General features: G+C 36.8%; 1 long non-coding RNA gene across 1 annotated transcript in view; it reads right to left on the minus strand.

The window, feature by feature from the left end:
• Nucleotides 1–306: 306 nt before the first annotated feature.
• Nucleotides 307–16,335, minus strand: part of LOC125912466 (uncharacterized) — a 168,776-nt gene continuing 152,747 nt past the window's right edge. The window contains exon 3 of the long non-coding RNA XR_007454751.1: nucleotides 307–473. This is a non-coding gene — a long non-coding RNA (uncharacterized LOC125912466). The remainder of the gene's footprint in view (nucleotides 474–16,335) is intronic.

Below are 16,335 nucleotides of genomic sequence, written 5' to 3' on the forward strand. Positions count from 1 at the left end.
GTTAATAGGTCAGTTGGCAATAAACATTTCACTACACCAGCTAACTCCATTGGCCTTAAAGTTCATTTCTGTTCAGTCATGATTTAGACATTTATGGACAGTACAAGATGAAGAAAAAGTGCTCCCTCAACACGTAGCAGAAGATGGCACTGACAACAGCAACTTTGGGATGAGTGGTAAAGCACAAACTCAGGCCTAAACTGGGGCTCGCACAATTCTGAGAAGCTGGGATCCAGCATGGAGACTGGTTCCCCCCTTTATTTCTTTCCCTCTTTTTAAAATTTATTTATTTACTTATTTGTATTTTAGGACAAAGAGTTAGTCTTATTCTTACTATTATGCTTGAAACCAGACTGACCTGACACACCTTTATAAAAATGCAAATCTTGGGAAGATTCAGACGTGCCTTGACATTGCACTGCTCTTCAAGGTTCTTGCTTAGCCTGCAAGAGAGCTCTCCATCTTACACCATCCTGGAATACAAGATGAAGGAATGAATGAATGAATACAAAGTGGAAACCAACTCACAGAGTGACCTGAACTTTCAGCATGTTTGCTGCTGTAATAACAATGAAGGAATCCATCTGGATTTCCACTTCTTTGCTACATGAACTCTCAGAAACTCATTTTCAACTTTCTTTATTCTTATCTATGGAATAAATGCTGTCCAAATTCACCATAATTAAAGGGAGACTGAGTTTGCAACATGAGATGAGATCCAGTAATGTTGGAACTTACTGTGTAGCTCAGATCAGCTTTAAAAAAGCACAGTTCAGACAATACATCAGGGCTATGGGACCGTTGTCAGCAAATTAAGGAAGTGGTGCAAAACTAAGCCACATTGGATTGGAAGGGAGTAGAAGGAGAACACAGTCTCTTGAAAGGCTGAGGATCTAAAGCAATGGACATTTCCTTGCATGACAACAGAACTGTGCCAGCTTGTCTTCTGGTTACCTAACAACCTTGCTTCCTCCTCTTAAATTCAGGTCAGTCTTTGACTTGAATTAAAGTAGGCCTTACCACCAAAATATAAATTATAAACATAGCTATTTAAGCCTTACAGATATAATGGTGGTTCTGGGCAGCAGGATGGTTCATCAGAATGCATCGCTGCAAGAAAAAGCAGCTGGGCTGGGTTATAAAAGAGTCTTTATTTCTTAGGCTCCTCTCTCAGTAGCCTTACCACTCTGGTTCCAGCTATATCCGTAGTAGCTGTTCTTAGCCATTGTGGGCCTCCTGCTAGTAAATTACTTCATTACTCTCATGGGAAGAAGGAACATCCATAAAGATGAAAATCTAATAACATGTCAATGGTAGTATCCAGAAATTTCTCCTTAATGATGTTAGCCTCTCTATGACCTGGCCTATTTATGCCTATCTCGTGATTCTCCATGCTATTCATTCTAGACTTCAGTAATGAGTAACTGATTACTACAAACAGAGTGAATGGACTATGCTACTTAACAGCTTTGCAACATTGCAACTTTGTATATGCTGTTTCCTCAGTGGAACACCACCACCCCTTGCCCCCCATCCCTCCTCCCAGCCAAATCACTTCGAAGAAGCTTTCCCTGACTCTCCAGTTAAGAGTTAACTAGCCCAGTGGTGATTTGCTTGCTGCCATGACTCCACCAGAGCCTCTACCACACTATCCTAAAACTGCTTTCGCTCCCATCCTGTACTCAGACAACTCTCAGGAGTCCAGGGTTCTCTCCATTATGCCAGATTTTTCGAAATCCAAATCATACACCCTAGGATTAAGATAGAGGGAGAAGTAAGGGAAATAGGAAAATTTTAGAAACAATCCAGCTACAACTACTTGAGGACAGGGAGAAAAGTAAAGGCAAAACATTAAAAAAAAAAATTGTACCATAAGTGCACAGAACAATGATTAAGAAGTCACAATTTTAGGCTACTATAGGTGCTGGGGTCCAAGGAGGGACCCAAGGGAGCAGGGAGGCGGGACTGAGGGAGCAACAGACCCACCCCCTGTGCACCCTCTGCCTGAGTGTAGATGAGCCAAGAAGACTCAAACTGAGCAGCTAATAAATAAAATAAAATAAAATAAAATAAAATAAAATAAAATAAAATAAAATAAAGTAAAGTAAAATAAAATAAAATAAAGTAAAGTAAAATAAAATAAAATAAAATAAAATAAAATAAAATAAAATAAAATAAAATCACAATTTTATCAGTGGTGAAAACTTGTATTTTTTTTAATTTAAAAGTTACAATTTTAAATCACACTGCCTAATGTTACTTTGAAGTCCAAGAAATATAATCCTGTATAAGTGCATTGATGGCTTCTGATATTTAACACATATTTTAGTTAGAACAGCTCTGCCACTGATATCAGCGGGGGAACAAAAGCTCTTTCCTTTAATAAATGGTAGTTGGACATCCATTTGAACAGTGTGAACCACCAGCCACCTTTAAGAATATTCATCACCTGCCTTGTTAGACTTAGATGCCATCCTATGCTGGGAGGCAAACTGGTGAACTCTGTGACTTCTCTAAGTCCTTCTTAGCCCTCTGATTTTAGTTCTTTGATTTTCTATTTATGATCTTCCAGGGCAGAGGAATGGAGTTGATTTATTCACATTAAGTCCATTGATATATTTTGAATAAGGTAGAGAGGAGGGTTTTGAGTGACTCCTCACTCATCTGAAGGTCTGTGACCCGTGAACTGCCTCAAGGCTCTCTCTTCAACCTCTCTTTGGGGTATTCCCAACCTTTTCAAGCTCTTTCTTAAGCTCTCCACTCTTTGGATGAAGATTTTATTTTCAGTATTTATGGGATAAAGTCTATCCGTTAGTAAATATGTGCCTACTTCACTAATTAACAGCTATCTCTAATAAATAAGCAAATAAAGCAGTAAGGACAGAACTTCATCAAGAACACCTCCATGTTCACTGAACATCTGTGATCTCAGTGTGTAAAGTACATAGCCCCCAGGTAACACTACCCTCTGAACCGAGTGAGCTCAAATTTTTTTTCCTGGCCCATCTGTACTTGTCAAGTAAGAGCCTGGTTCAAAAATGTGCTGCAAGAAAGGGCTTTTCTACATCGTAGAGTAGCCATTTCACATCTCCCACTCTGAACCCCTCAGACGCCCAACTGCCCACATATTTCTTTTCTTATTCCTCAAAGAAACAGCAATTCTTCTATGATTGTAGTAATTTCTCTAGAAAGGTTATTTCTTGCAATTTGAGAAGAGAGCCCCCTTTTTCCCTCCTCTGGGCTATGTGCACTTCAGAGCCAGTGGTTATGCCACGAGCGAGGTGGAGTGAGTGGCTTGTGCAGGTGGTATCACATCCTCTGAAGCTACTCAGAAAAGGAATGACATGGGTAGCACTTTTTAACAATCACCAGTTAGTTGAACAGTAGAGACAAATGGCCATATTCCTTCCCTACTCATGTAGTCAAGTTTGTTTTAGTAAATCCTATAGAGAAATAGAGCCACTTAGTTTCTTTAGAAATAACACCCACAAGCTGAAATGAAATATCACTGTTCATGAACACAATCCTTTTACAAGATGATTTTGTACTAAAGAAAAGTGTTTTGCTTTCTAACTTGTTTTTGAAAACGTAATTTGGAATTGTATAATGGAATTTTGATCAAAAGTGTGAATAAGTTTTCTGCAAGTAACTACAAACCCTTACGTGCACTCTATTTCAACAGTAATTATTTCTCTCAATCACAATGTTTTATGATTCATATTCTTACAGATAATAGAGAAAGCTACTGTGTGGCAGTACGGTTGTGAGATATCTGTCTTGACAAAACTTCTAAAACTTACATTTTAATTTTTTTTCATAAAGACATGCTAATTGAAACAAATAAATGTATTTTCCTTTTTGTTGTTTCTATATTCCAAAATGACAATGGAAAAAGTAAGTCCAAGAAAGTTAAAAAGCATTTATTAAATATCCACTGTGAATCTGGCACCAGAGTAAACGTACAAAGACAGCCTTAAAAAAAGAATTGTGCAGGGAAAGACACATTTATGTTATGGGTCACCTTTATCATCTCCACTAATGCTGGTAAAAATAAGCAATGTATATTAGTTATTATAATATGGATGCTGTAGCAAACCAAATGCCAAATTTCATGGCTTAACCCAATAAAATTTATTTCATGACTCACATAACAGTCTAATTCCGCTGTCCCTGGTGAGCATGCAGCTTTCTACATTTTCATTTACACACAAAGGCATTTCATATTGTAGCTGTGCCTTCTTGTAGGGTCTTGGAAGGGTCCTCAGGCAGCCAGATGATGGGGAAAGGCAAGAAAGATCATGTACAAGAGAAGTTTAAGGATCAGGTCTGAAAGTTGTGCCTATCACTTCTGCTGCTTACTTGCCCTTAGATAGAATTGGGTTACATGGCCACATCTCACTGCAAGAGAAGGACAGAAAATGTAATATAGCTGTGTGCCCAGGAAGATGAAGGAAAGGATTTGATGAGCAGCTAGCCACAAAATGACTTCATAGAAAGAACAGTGGGTGGAAATCAAAAGGCAGAATTTTAGACTTTGCAGCACTTAGTAGTAGTGTGTGACGTAGGATAATGTTTTGATAGTTTGGGGCCATAATGTTTGCATAAATTAGTTAGTTAGGCATGATATTCTGATCCTGCGCCAGGAAAGTATAAGAATAAATTTATGGAAGCACAGTGAAGTTAGGTGGAAATTAAAATATAGTTGCTGCAAACTGGAAAATGCTATCATAAATCTGCTTAAAACATACCTTATCAGGGTACCTGGGTGGCTTAGTCGGTTAAGCATGTGACTCTTGGTTTTGACTGACATCATGATCTCAGGCATTGAGATCCTAGGATCAAGCCTCGCGTCAGGCCCCACACTGACAGCACGGAGTCTCTCTCTCTGCCCCTCCCCTGCTCACACATGTGCGTGTTCTCTCTCTCTCTCTCTCTCTTAAAATAAGTAAAAAAATAAGATTTAAAACAAAACAAAACATACTTCCTTAACAGCTTTATTGACATATAATTGACATACCACACACTTCATGTGTTTAATGGATACAGGTTAAGTTTTCACACTCACACACACACACACACATAAAAGCATCACATCAAGAGAAACATATCTTACACCCCCAAAAGTTTTCTCTTGCTACATTGCTATCTTCCATACCCTATCCATCCATGCCCCATTTCTAGGCAACCACTAATCTATTTTTTGTCACTTTAGATTAGTTTGCCTTTTCCAGAATTTTACACAAATAAAAACAAAGTCTTTTTTTGACCGACTTCTTTCATCTATCATAACTGTTTTTGGGATTTATCCATATTGTTGTATATATCAACGGTTCTTTCCTTTTGATTGTTGAATATTCCACTGTATGTATATAACACGATTTGCCTATCCATTTACCTGTTGGTGGATATTTGGATTTTTTCCAGGTTTTTGCTATTACAAATAAAGCAGCTATGAACATGTGTACACAAATATTCCTATGGGGATATGTTTTCATTTTGCTTGAGTAAATACCTGAAGCTGGAATGCCTGGATCGTATTGTCCTCTGGTTCTTCTTTCTACTTTTTCTGCCTTCTTTTGGGTTAGTTGATCGGTTTTTATGATTCTGTTATATCTATTCTATTGAATTATTATTTGTGTCTCTTTTAACCATTTTTGTGGGTGCTATAGGGTTTTTCAATATGCACTTTTAAACTATCTGAATCTATTTTCAAATAATATACCACTTAAGTTGTAATGTTATGATTTATAAAAATACATCCCAAATCGCTCCCTGATATTTTTTGCACCACTGTTATTTTTAAAACATATACACTAAGCACACATTATAAGTCTTTCTGACTTAACAACCAGGATCTCTTAGAGACATCAAGCTATAACAAAAATAGAAGTTTCATTTTACCTTAGTTTATTCATTTTTCAATATTCCTCAGTTTTTCTGATTGATATCATAATACTTCTGCCTGAAAAACCTCCTTAAAAAAACATAATAACCTGCCTCCTTTGATACACTATGTAGAATAGGTCTACTAGAAACGAAGGCCCTCCACTTTTGTGTGTCTGAGAAAGTATTTTTCCTCCACTTATAGAAAATACCTCTGCTGGGCATAGAATTCTGGGCTAACATGGTTTTTTGTTGTTATTGTTTGCTTGTTTGTTTCTTCGTTTTAACAGGTTTTTGTTTTTCTTCTGTCAGCATTCTAAAGATATTACTTGTCCTCTTGCTTCCGCGATTTCTGATGAGAAGTCTGGTGTATTTATTATCTCATCCTACCATACGTAATGTATCTTTTTCCCGCTGACTGCCTTCAAGTCATCTTTTGTATTTCATTTACAGTGGCTTAAATATAAAATGTCTGGTGTGGTCTTATGATATTTATTCTACTTCATGTTCTCTCATCTTCTTGGACTGGTTTGCATATCTGTCAATAATATTAGAAAACTTTCTTCAAATATTTCTACTGCCCCATTCTCTCTCTTTTCCTTCTGGAATTCCAACTATGCCTCTATTATACCATTTGATATTGTCCCACAGCTCTTGTATGCTCTATGGTGTTTGACTTCTTAATCCCCCAACTCTTTGTACTTTCTGTTTCAATTTGTGTTATCTGTTGCCTTCTCTTCAAGTTCACTAATTCTTTTCTTGGCTGTATCAAGTCTACTGATGAGCCCATGAAACACATTCTTCATCTCTATTAGCCATGTTTCTCACTTCTTGTGCTTCCATTTGATTTTTCCTACTTCCTATTTCTTTGTGGATATTACCCATCTGATCTTGCACTGCAATCTAATTTTTTCCATTAAAATTCTTAATATATTAATCATATTTAAAATTCTTGTCAATGAGGGCATTAAGGAGGGCACTTTTTGGGATGAGCACTCAGTGTCACACGTAAGAGAGGAATCACTGGGTTCTACTCCTGAAGACAAGACTACACTGTATGTTAACTAACTTGAATATTAAAAAAAAAAATTCTTGTCAAAGAGTTTCAACATCTGTGTCACAACTGAGTCTAGTCCTAGTGATTGATTTGTGTCTTCAGAATGTTTTCCCATGTCTTTTTGGATGCCTCACAGTTTTTTGTTGTTATTGTTGAAAGCCAGACATCTTGTGTAGGACAGGAGATATTGAAATAAATATTTTTAAGCTTGGAAATAAGCAGAGTTTTTGTTTGTTTGTTTGTTATTATCATTATTATTATTATTATTATTATTGCCAATTAGTGAAGGGTTTATGATGGTCTAGTCAGGAGTTGAACTGTGTTTGAGATTTGTTGTTGCTATGATGAGTCTCGGTTCACCACAGAATTCAAATTCCCTGAGTGATACCTTGGGTTTAGAGATGGGATGGTTGCCAAGGAAGGTTTTAAAGTGTTTGCTCTCCCCTTGGTATTAGTGCTGTGTTTTCTCATTGCACTTCTCCCCAGATAGAATCTATTCTTTGCAGCTCTCTCAGCTATATTCCACTGTTATTTTTACTCAACACTTGTTTGCCTTAATTCTGGGTGGACAGTGTCTATGAGCCCAGCTAGTGTCCTTCATAAGAAAGGACACTGCCTCTCTTCTTATTGTAATGTTGAAACTGGAACTTATTCTGTTCCTCCTCAAGTGATGTTTTTAAAAAAACTCCCTCTTCCAAATTGCAGTGGGTTCCCACCAGTGCCCTAAAGCAACACATTTGTGTTGTTCTTTACCACCAACGCCCACCCTCAAAGGTTAATTAAAGCTTTTGATCAGAAAGGGAAATAGGAAAAATAGTTCTGGGTAGAGTTATGGCAGTGACTGTCTTTCCTTTCTCCCAAAGAGAACCATGAGAAAACCTATCTCAGGCCTCTTCCCATCATCCATCTTAGTGCCTTGTGGGGCTAAGGCTTTTCTTCCAAGAGTGTGAGAATGTTGTATTATCTGAAGTCCTCAGGAGCTTTTTCACTCTTATTCCAGCCCTCATTCCATCTTTAGCAATTTGTTAACAATTTTTAGCTATATCCTCTTACCACCTTTTAAACAGCCAGTGGTGTCTGCCCCAGGTAAACAAATGCTTGGATCCTATTTCTCTCTCTAGTTGCCTCACTACTCCCAATAATTCACATTTCAATTCTCTGGCAAATTCAAGAAGCATCATTAATTTGCAGTTTGTATTTTCCTGTTGCATGTTACATGTCCCTATTATTTCCAAGTCTCTCCATCTCTAAGCTGAAATAGAAGCTGACCTGGTTATAAAATTCTTCCTTGGCAGTTATTTTTCTTTCAAAATGTCACTCCACTATCTTCTCACTTGCATTGTTTCTAAAGAGAAATCTGCCTCAATATTTATTTTTTTGTTCCTCTGTAGATCACAGAAATCATCTGGCTGTCCTTAAGATTTTCATTTTATCACTCATTTTGAGTAAACAGGTTATTTTGTTCCTTAGTACAGTTTTCTACTTGGAGTTCATTGAGCATCACGGATCTGTGGGTTTGTAGTTTTCAGCAACTCTGGAAAGTTTTGCCATTATTTCTTCAAACATTTTCTGTCCTCCTGTCTTTCAGGATTCCAATTACATATGTGTGAGGTTGCCAGAGAAGCTGTCCCCAGTTTCCTAACGATCTGATTTTTTTGTTGTTTTCTTTGAGTCTTCTCCATTTCTGTTTTTCATTTTGGATAGCTTCTGCTACTAGATCTGAAAGTTCACTAATCATTTCTTCTGCAATGTCTTATCTATCATTAATCCTATCCAGTGTATCGTTTCATGTCAGACATTAGAGTTTTCATCTCCAGAAGTTTGATTTGGGTCTTTTTTGCATCTTCCATGTCTCTATATAACATTTTCAATTTTCCTCTGGCTTTTTGAATATATGGAGTACGATTATAATAATTGTTTTAATGTCCTTGTCTGCTAATTCTAACCTCTGTTTCAGAGTTGGGCTGCTTTTCATTGATTAATTTTTCTCCTCATTACGTATTTCATTTCCCTGATCCTTCTCATAACTGGTAATTTGTTGATTACATGCCAGAAATTGTAAATCATACTTTGTTAAGCACTGGATATTTCTATTTTCCTCTAAACTTCTTGAGCTTTCTTCTGGGATCTAGTTAAGTAACTTGGAAACCGTTTGATCCTTCTGGGTCTTGCTCCTAAGATTTGTTAGGCTGAAGTATAAACAGTAGTCGATGTCTCATTTTTCCCCTCTGCTGAGGCGAGACCCTTCTGAGTATTTACCCAATTCTCTGAATTACATGATTTTCCAGTCTGTCTGGGAAATAAGCAATATTCTTGGCCTAGTGTGAGCTCTGACTACTGTTGCTTTTAATGCTATCAGCTAGTTCTTCGCTTGGCCTCCAGTAGTTTCCTCACACATATTTGCTGAACAGTGCCTTCCTAATTACTCAAGAAAGACCCCCTACAGATACCTACAGGTTTTTTTTATTTGGTTGGTTGGTGAGTTTTTGGGCACCTCAGTCTCCCAACACTCCCAAACAGCTCCTTTACCCCCAAATCAAGAAGTCTACCATACATTGCCTAGAGTCCCCATCCAGGTACTGCAGCCTGGAAATCCTCTGGTACCAATAAGCTGGGATAATTATAAAACTCACCCCATATGTAACCTGATTCTTAGGAATCACTGCCCTTCATTCTCTAATGTTCAAGTTCTTGAAAACTCTATATTTTGTCTACTTTCTCAGCTATTTCAAGTGGAGAGGATAAATCTGATGTCCTATTACTCCATCTTGATTGAAAGCAACAGTCTTAAAACATATTTTAATACACAAAATATGCTGAACTCTTACAGAATACAGAACTTCCTCATTAGAAACAACCATGGCATAAAGTGCTCCTGGTAAAATAGTGATATGGTGTAGTTTTAGCATTTACACTAGATGGATGAGATTGTTTTTTTTTTGTTTGTTTTTTTTTCTTCTACTCAATATCCATTCCCTTTTTCCTATGACATTACATCAAAACTTCTTTGGAGATTCTGCCTTTCTGACTAGTCCATGTGGTTTATTTGGGACTCCATTCCTAGTTTCAATAATTCAATAACTGAAAAATAGTATTTCAGTGTATTTTACATTTATGTGTGTGTGTATTATAAAAATGAGGTTAAGTAAATCTTCATTTGCTTAAGAACCATTTGTATTTCCCTTTCAATGAACTGTCAGTTCATATTCTGGGTCCAAACTTCTTAACATTTTCTATAAGCACTCTCTGTAGTTGAGAGATTAACCCATTTGTCTCATATACTAGTTACATTGACTAATTGCTTGCTCATTAAGTTTTACCTTGGGTTAAGACATTTATTTATTTATTTATTTATTTACAGCAGATGATCTTCATTTTTATATAGGAAACCTTTTCTTTTTTGACTTCTACATTTTCCATAATAGTTAGACTTCATATTCCTATGAAGGATTTCCAATGTCTTATTTTAGTACTTTTATTGTTTTTTTTCTTTATTGTTTTCTTACATGCTTACTGTTTTCTTTTATTAGTTTCTACAATTTGTTAACAATTTTCCCCAACTATTCCAGCCATGATGGATTGTTTTTGAATTCTTCCAGCAATGATTGGCTCACCTCATTTATTATTTGCGTTCTTAGTATTTTTGTATTATGGTGTTTCATGTTTGTCATGGTCCCAGGCTAAACTATGAGCTCAGTGACAACACGGATCACAAATTGTCTTTCTTCATGAACACAAAGTCCTAGTACAGTGCTAAACACAGACTATAACCCGCCAAAGAATAGTTGTTGATGCCAAGGTGTAAAGGAAGGTATTGTGTTCTCCATCTTATTAATTCCTCAGCATTTTTTAAGCGGTGTGCTTCTAATCATTGCTCAATTAATAATTTTAGAAAAAGTGGCTATCTGTTTAACAATTAAAAATGTGCTTTCTTTGTGCTACAATAATTTAAAAAATCTAATAGCATATACATTTGACATATGCATAATATGGAATGATAAATATACAATTTATAACAACAGTATTCTTGCCATAATTCAATGGACTTTACATGGTTTAATTTCAACTTCACAATGACTTCAACAGTGACTTTTCCTATGATGATATTCTAATTTCTTCAAGGTATGACACAATCTTATTTGATGCCTATGGTTTAAAAAATAATTTTCATCATATTTCTTGAACTCCTGATTTTCTAAATATTGTATATCTTAGGCAAATTAATTTCCTGAACCCATTCCCCTAGCTATACATGGAAATAATAAGATCTTTGTTCAAAATTCAAGAATTAAGAAGTGAAGAAGAAAAAGAAGAAAGAAAAAAAAACCCTGAAACTAAAATGCTAGTACACAGCCTGGCATATAGCCAATGTTCATAAAATGTTATTATCATCATTATGAGTATCTCTTCATCTTTGTTCCATGTTCTTTCTTTCAGTTTTTTTTATCATCTTTCACATGTGTGATTCCTTTCCTTTTTTTCTACCTTTCTTCCCTTTTTTTATTATTCCTATTGTTTTTTCTTTAATATGCTCACTTGCTCCAATCTTGTGTTAACTTCATGCTTCTACTGTGAGTACAATTCCTCACTTCATCAGACATCTTGAAATATTTGGTAACATGATGGGCTCTACTTAAATGCCCAGTTTTAATTTATTTTTACCTGTATTAGGTAAGTATTACTTCAAAGATGCTCAACAAATATAAGCACCCAGCATGAGCACTGAGTGCCCATTCTCCAGATGCAGGAGATGCAACCCTCTTCTCCTCCACCATGCACTCCTTCCCTTACACATTCCCCTTTCTCCCGTAGCTCCATCACAGAACTAAGCGGGGAAAATTGTTCCCAGTGTAAAAAAGTACCATAAAGGGGCGCCTGGGTGGCGCAGTCGGTTAAGCGTCCGACTTCAGCCAGGTCACGATCTCGCGGTCCGTGAGTTCGAGCCCCGCGTCAGGCTCTGGGCTGATGGCTCGGAGCCTGGAGCCTGTTTCCGATTCTGTGTCTCCCTCTCTCTCTGCCCCTCCCCCGTTCATGCTCTGTCTCTCTCTGTCCCAAAAATAAATAAAAAATGTTGAAAAAAAAAATTAAAAAAAAAAAAAAGTACCATAAAAAGGCACCTCAGGTCTGCCATGCCACAAGCGTAATGTGGAGCTTCTTGCCACTTTTCACAGGGCCTTACCTGCCACTTCTGAAATGATGAAATTATTCATCATCTCGAATAATGAATCATCAAAGTAAACTACCATTTATTGGATGTTTGCTACTCACCAAGCAATATTCTAAGAGTTTTATGAGTGTTGTCTCATAGAATCTTTGACAACACATTCAGATAGATATTATGACCTACTTGCACAGACTTGGAGATGTTAAGTAAGTTACCCCAAGGTCATAGAGCTGGAAGGTGGCAGGCACAGTTGAACCCAGACACATATGACTCCACAATCTATGCATTCTGCTCCTAACCCCGATCCTACCCTTTAAGAAAAGGAAGTACATTCACCATGTCACTTGACATTTTTCCTCTCAAAACAAAAAACCTAGTGTGAATGACAGAGTACTGAAGAATTGGCTTCGAACCTGGAAAATGCCTAAGAAATAGCCAATCACATGACCTCTGAACCACAGGGAGATATCACAGAACAAGTTAAAAAAAGAAATGCTTCAGTGAAACAAAATTTCCAAGAGGGACTGAAAATGCTCTTTCGATACACTACGATATTTTACTAAGGGTACAGTATATTTTCTCTTCAATCTTGAAGTGGAGAAAATGTCAGCCTTGCTTTCATATTTCTTTAAGTTCAGGATGGTCAAATATTGAACTTTAGACCCTCTCAACTGATAAGGTTTCAGTATCTCTTGAACTCCTTTTATCGTATGAACAAAATGAATTTCTATTGTCTGTTGTTTGTTCTAAACTCCTGCCTGCTTTTTTTTTTAACTCTGTTTTTAAATTAGTAATTTTCACTACCTCATGCAATCTTCTAAATTACTTTTTAGAGTGCTGGCTATTAATATTTTAGGTAGCTTTGATGTTTTACTTTATAGTCTTCAATTTTATTTTACATTTCACAGGTTCCTAGTTGCAAATAATCCTACAGGCAATTTTCTCACACTGCAACTATTCCTTGAAAGATATGCTAATGCAGCACGACACTTGCAATACTGGGGGTTAAGTTAATCACCCAAAATGAGTTGTATTACTGTCAGCAGTGTATAAAGACATCCCATAGTGAATTACAAGGAAGGCTAGCTTTAAAGCTGCATTTCAAAAAATACCCAAAGCTAGAGATGAACAAAAATAAGCATTTATTTCAAAGTCCATTGAGCTAAAGAATCAAACATTTGTTATTTCTGGTCTCAAAGTTACCCAATATAAATAAAGGGATTCATATCCTTTTCAAAATTTAATTACCAGGAAACCCTTTACAGATTGCACACTCTGGGCCAGACAAACACTGCAAAGCAGTTTCTATCTTCATATGTGTCTACAGAAAAAGGAAGAAATCACTAGTTTGCTCTCTGTTGAGCTGAACCACATGTCATCTCTAAAAACCGGGGGAGCAAATTGCCCTCCTCTCTTCCCTCAGTGAAAGGGATGCTCATGGCAGCATCACAATCTAAACATGACTTGGTCAGAAATCAGGAGGCAGAAGGTTGTGCATGTATTCATCTATTTCTTTCCAGCATGCAGCCTTTATCTGTGTTTTATGCATAGGTTAAATAGGAGACTCAGGACCTGCCAGTTATGTGACACTTTCAAATCTTTGAAATCCCAGTCACTTCAATACTATTTTGTATCAATCTCATAACAGTAAAGACGCACCCCCAACCACCCTAATTTCTTGCTTCCAACATTCCTGACTTTGTTCTTGGGGGAAATTACCAATACTTTGCTCCCATGCCCAATGCAGAGCCCCACTGCAGCTCCATTTTCTCTATGCTCTCACACATACAGTGCTAAGGGCAGCCATCACTGCCAGCCTTGATTCTGATCAGCAGCATCACACACATTGCTACAGTGTTTTTTTCATAGAGGCGGCCGATTAAGGACTTTCAGGGAGCCTTAATCCTTTCTTTCAGAAGGGTACTTCTCAGCAGACTGGTTGCTCAGAGGCCAACTGAGGTAGAGTTCTGAGCTGCATTTTAAAACAGCAGCAAGTCTGCACTTAAAATGATCTAGATTTTTCTTTTCTGCCTTGCAAAAATATTGAAATAAGATTTAGTTACACTGTTGTGATACGCATTTTTATGAGAGAAGAAATATATTGTGAAAAGCACGTTACTTCACTTGAAAAGATCAAGAGAGTGGGGAAGGAATAAAGGTTTACCAGGAACATAGTATTTATTTGCCATGCATATTTGATATGAGTTCATTAAATACGCAATAGAAGTGTCAACATAGAGTGCTGTTTAGATCAAGCTATGAAAACAAACTGCCCTGGTATTAACATTGGAATATACTAAGCTGTGGTTAAATATAAGCCTATTTACTATACGGTAAAGAAATATTTTATTGACTGTTGTTAAATAACCATCTATTTAGCCTAATTGAATTTACCCCCCCCCTTTTTTAATAAAGACTGATGGATCGAATACTATGACAGTGTGCTTGGCACTTTTACATGCCATCTCTGCTATTTCATGGATTTTTCTTTTCTCACCCATTGACATTCAATAATTAGCAATTATCACCAGTCCGTGCCTAATTTGAGAGTATTTTCTCAGTCTCACTGGACCACTGCCAAAGCTATCTCCAGTGAGGAAGCAAAGAGCAGAAGCATCTCTTTAAGAAACACTTGCTGTAAAACTGAAGTACGTCTGACTGCACCACAGCATGAAAATCCACTCACTGGCACAAGTAAGTGTTTCATAAGACAGAGTAGACTCATTTGAGTCTCTTCTGGGATTTGAATTTAAACATAGATATTTTGGATTAAAACGCAGATACCTCGGGCAGAAGTAGAAGGCTGGGTAGTCTTCCTGGCACATTGCCTTCCTGACGATCATTAACATAATGCAAAAGTACGAAGATAGGAGACTATTATTATCCTCGTGTCTCATGCAATATGCAGGAAAGCTAAACCTTCTGTAATTAATACTGACCCTTCCTTTACTGGTAGCTCTCATACCAATTTTTAGGAAAGAATATCAGAAGAACAAATGCATACTTAAAGTTGTAAAAACCCAGGCTTTTGCCTTACAAAGGATTTCTGCCGCTGTTCTGACCTTGATCGTTTAGGGCAGTAGAAATAAAGGTCATGAGTACAGATGTTGCTATCAGGATATATAAACACTTTACAAACATAAGGGAAACATCAAGACTTATTCAAACTAATTGATAAGATGTTTGAACTAGGTAGTCAAATGCCATTTCCTTGATTAAAGTTAGTAGTGCAAAAAGTACACTCATCAAATATTCTTAATTTTAATGTTGTATTTTTTGGTTGTTTGTTACTTTGTGATTTCTGAAGCACCTATTAACAGAGTTGTTGATGTGAAGTCTGAGATGGTAAGTTTTAAATTATTTTTAAATTTAATGGCAGTGTATATTCTTTGCCTTCCTCTCCTTAGCCTTTTAGTTGAAAGCGTTTGAATGTATAACTATTTTTCAAGGTTCAAGATTCAAAAGAAATGGGTATAAACTCTAAAATTGTCTTCCAATTGTATTGCTGGAATAGTGGATTCGAATTACCTGGTTTCAGTTCTCTGTCATTCTTTTTAAATTATTTTTTGCAAATTTCCTACCGCCACCTAGCCTAATTCCAGGTAAGGAGTTTCATGTCATAGTTGGACTCTGATAAACATGACAATTAAAGTATCAAGGTCCTCCCTCTAGAGGGAAAAACAGGGTTTTCATATGACTAGGCAACATACAATTTTCCCCAGTGATTTCAACCAAGTCATTTGTTACTTTGTACAAATATCACTTTAGATAAATGCAGACAAAAACCACTTCATTTAACTTTTTTTTTTCTCTTCGGGACCACCTCCCGCTTAAAATTTTAGCTAACAAGTGAGACCAACAATCAGCTAAGTTGGTCTCAAATTAGTTAGCTCCTGGTAAGTCTTAATGTTTTTGTTCATATTTTAGTTGATACAACACTGAATACAGAAATTCACTTCATTAATGAAAAATTGGTCAATTGCTGCAGAGCTCTCAAATGCATTGTTGTGAATGTTCAGTACATTGAGACTGGCAGGTGCCAAGGAACTGTACAAACTCACAACTTGTCCGCTGCACCTGCTTCTGCCTTCCTTTCCCAACATTTGGTGGGTCTGCCTTTTGCTCTCAACAGTAGCATTATTAATTCAGCCAACCAAGACACAAACCCCAAAGTCATCTTTGACAACTCTTCCTCCCTAGCTTCCATTTTGCTGCCTGCAGTACTTCTCCT

This window comes from Panthera uncia (genome assembly GCF_023721935.1).
Source record: "Panthera uncia isolate 11264 chromosome C1 unlocalized genomic scaffold, Puncia_PCG_1.0 HiC_scaffold_4, whole genome shotgun sequence".
Lineage (NCBI taxonomy): Eukaryota > Metazoa > Chordata > Mammalia > Carnivora > Felidae > Panthera > Panthera uncia.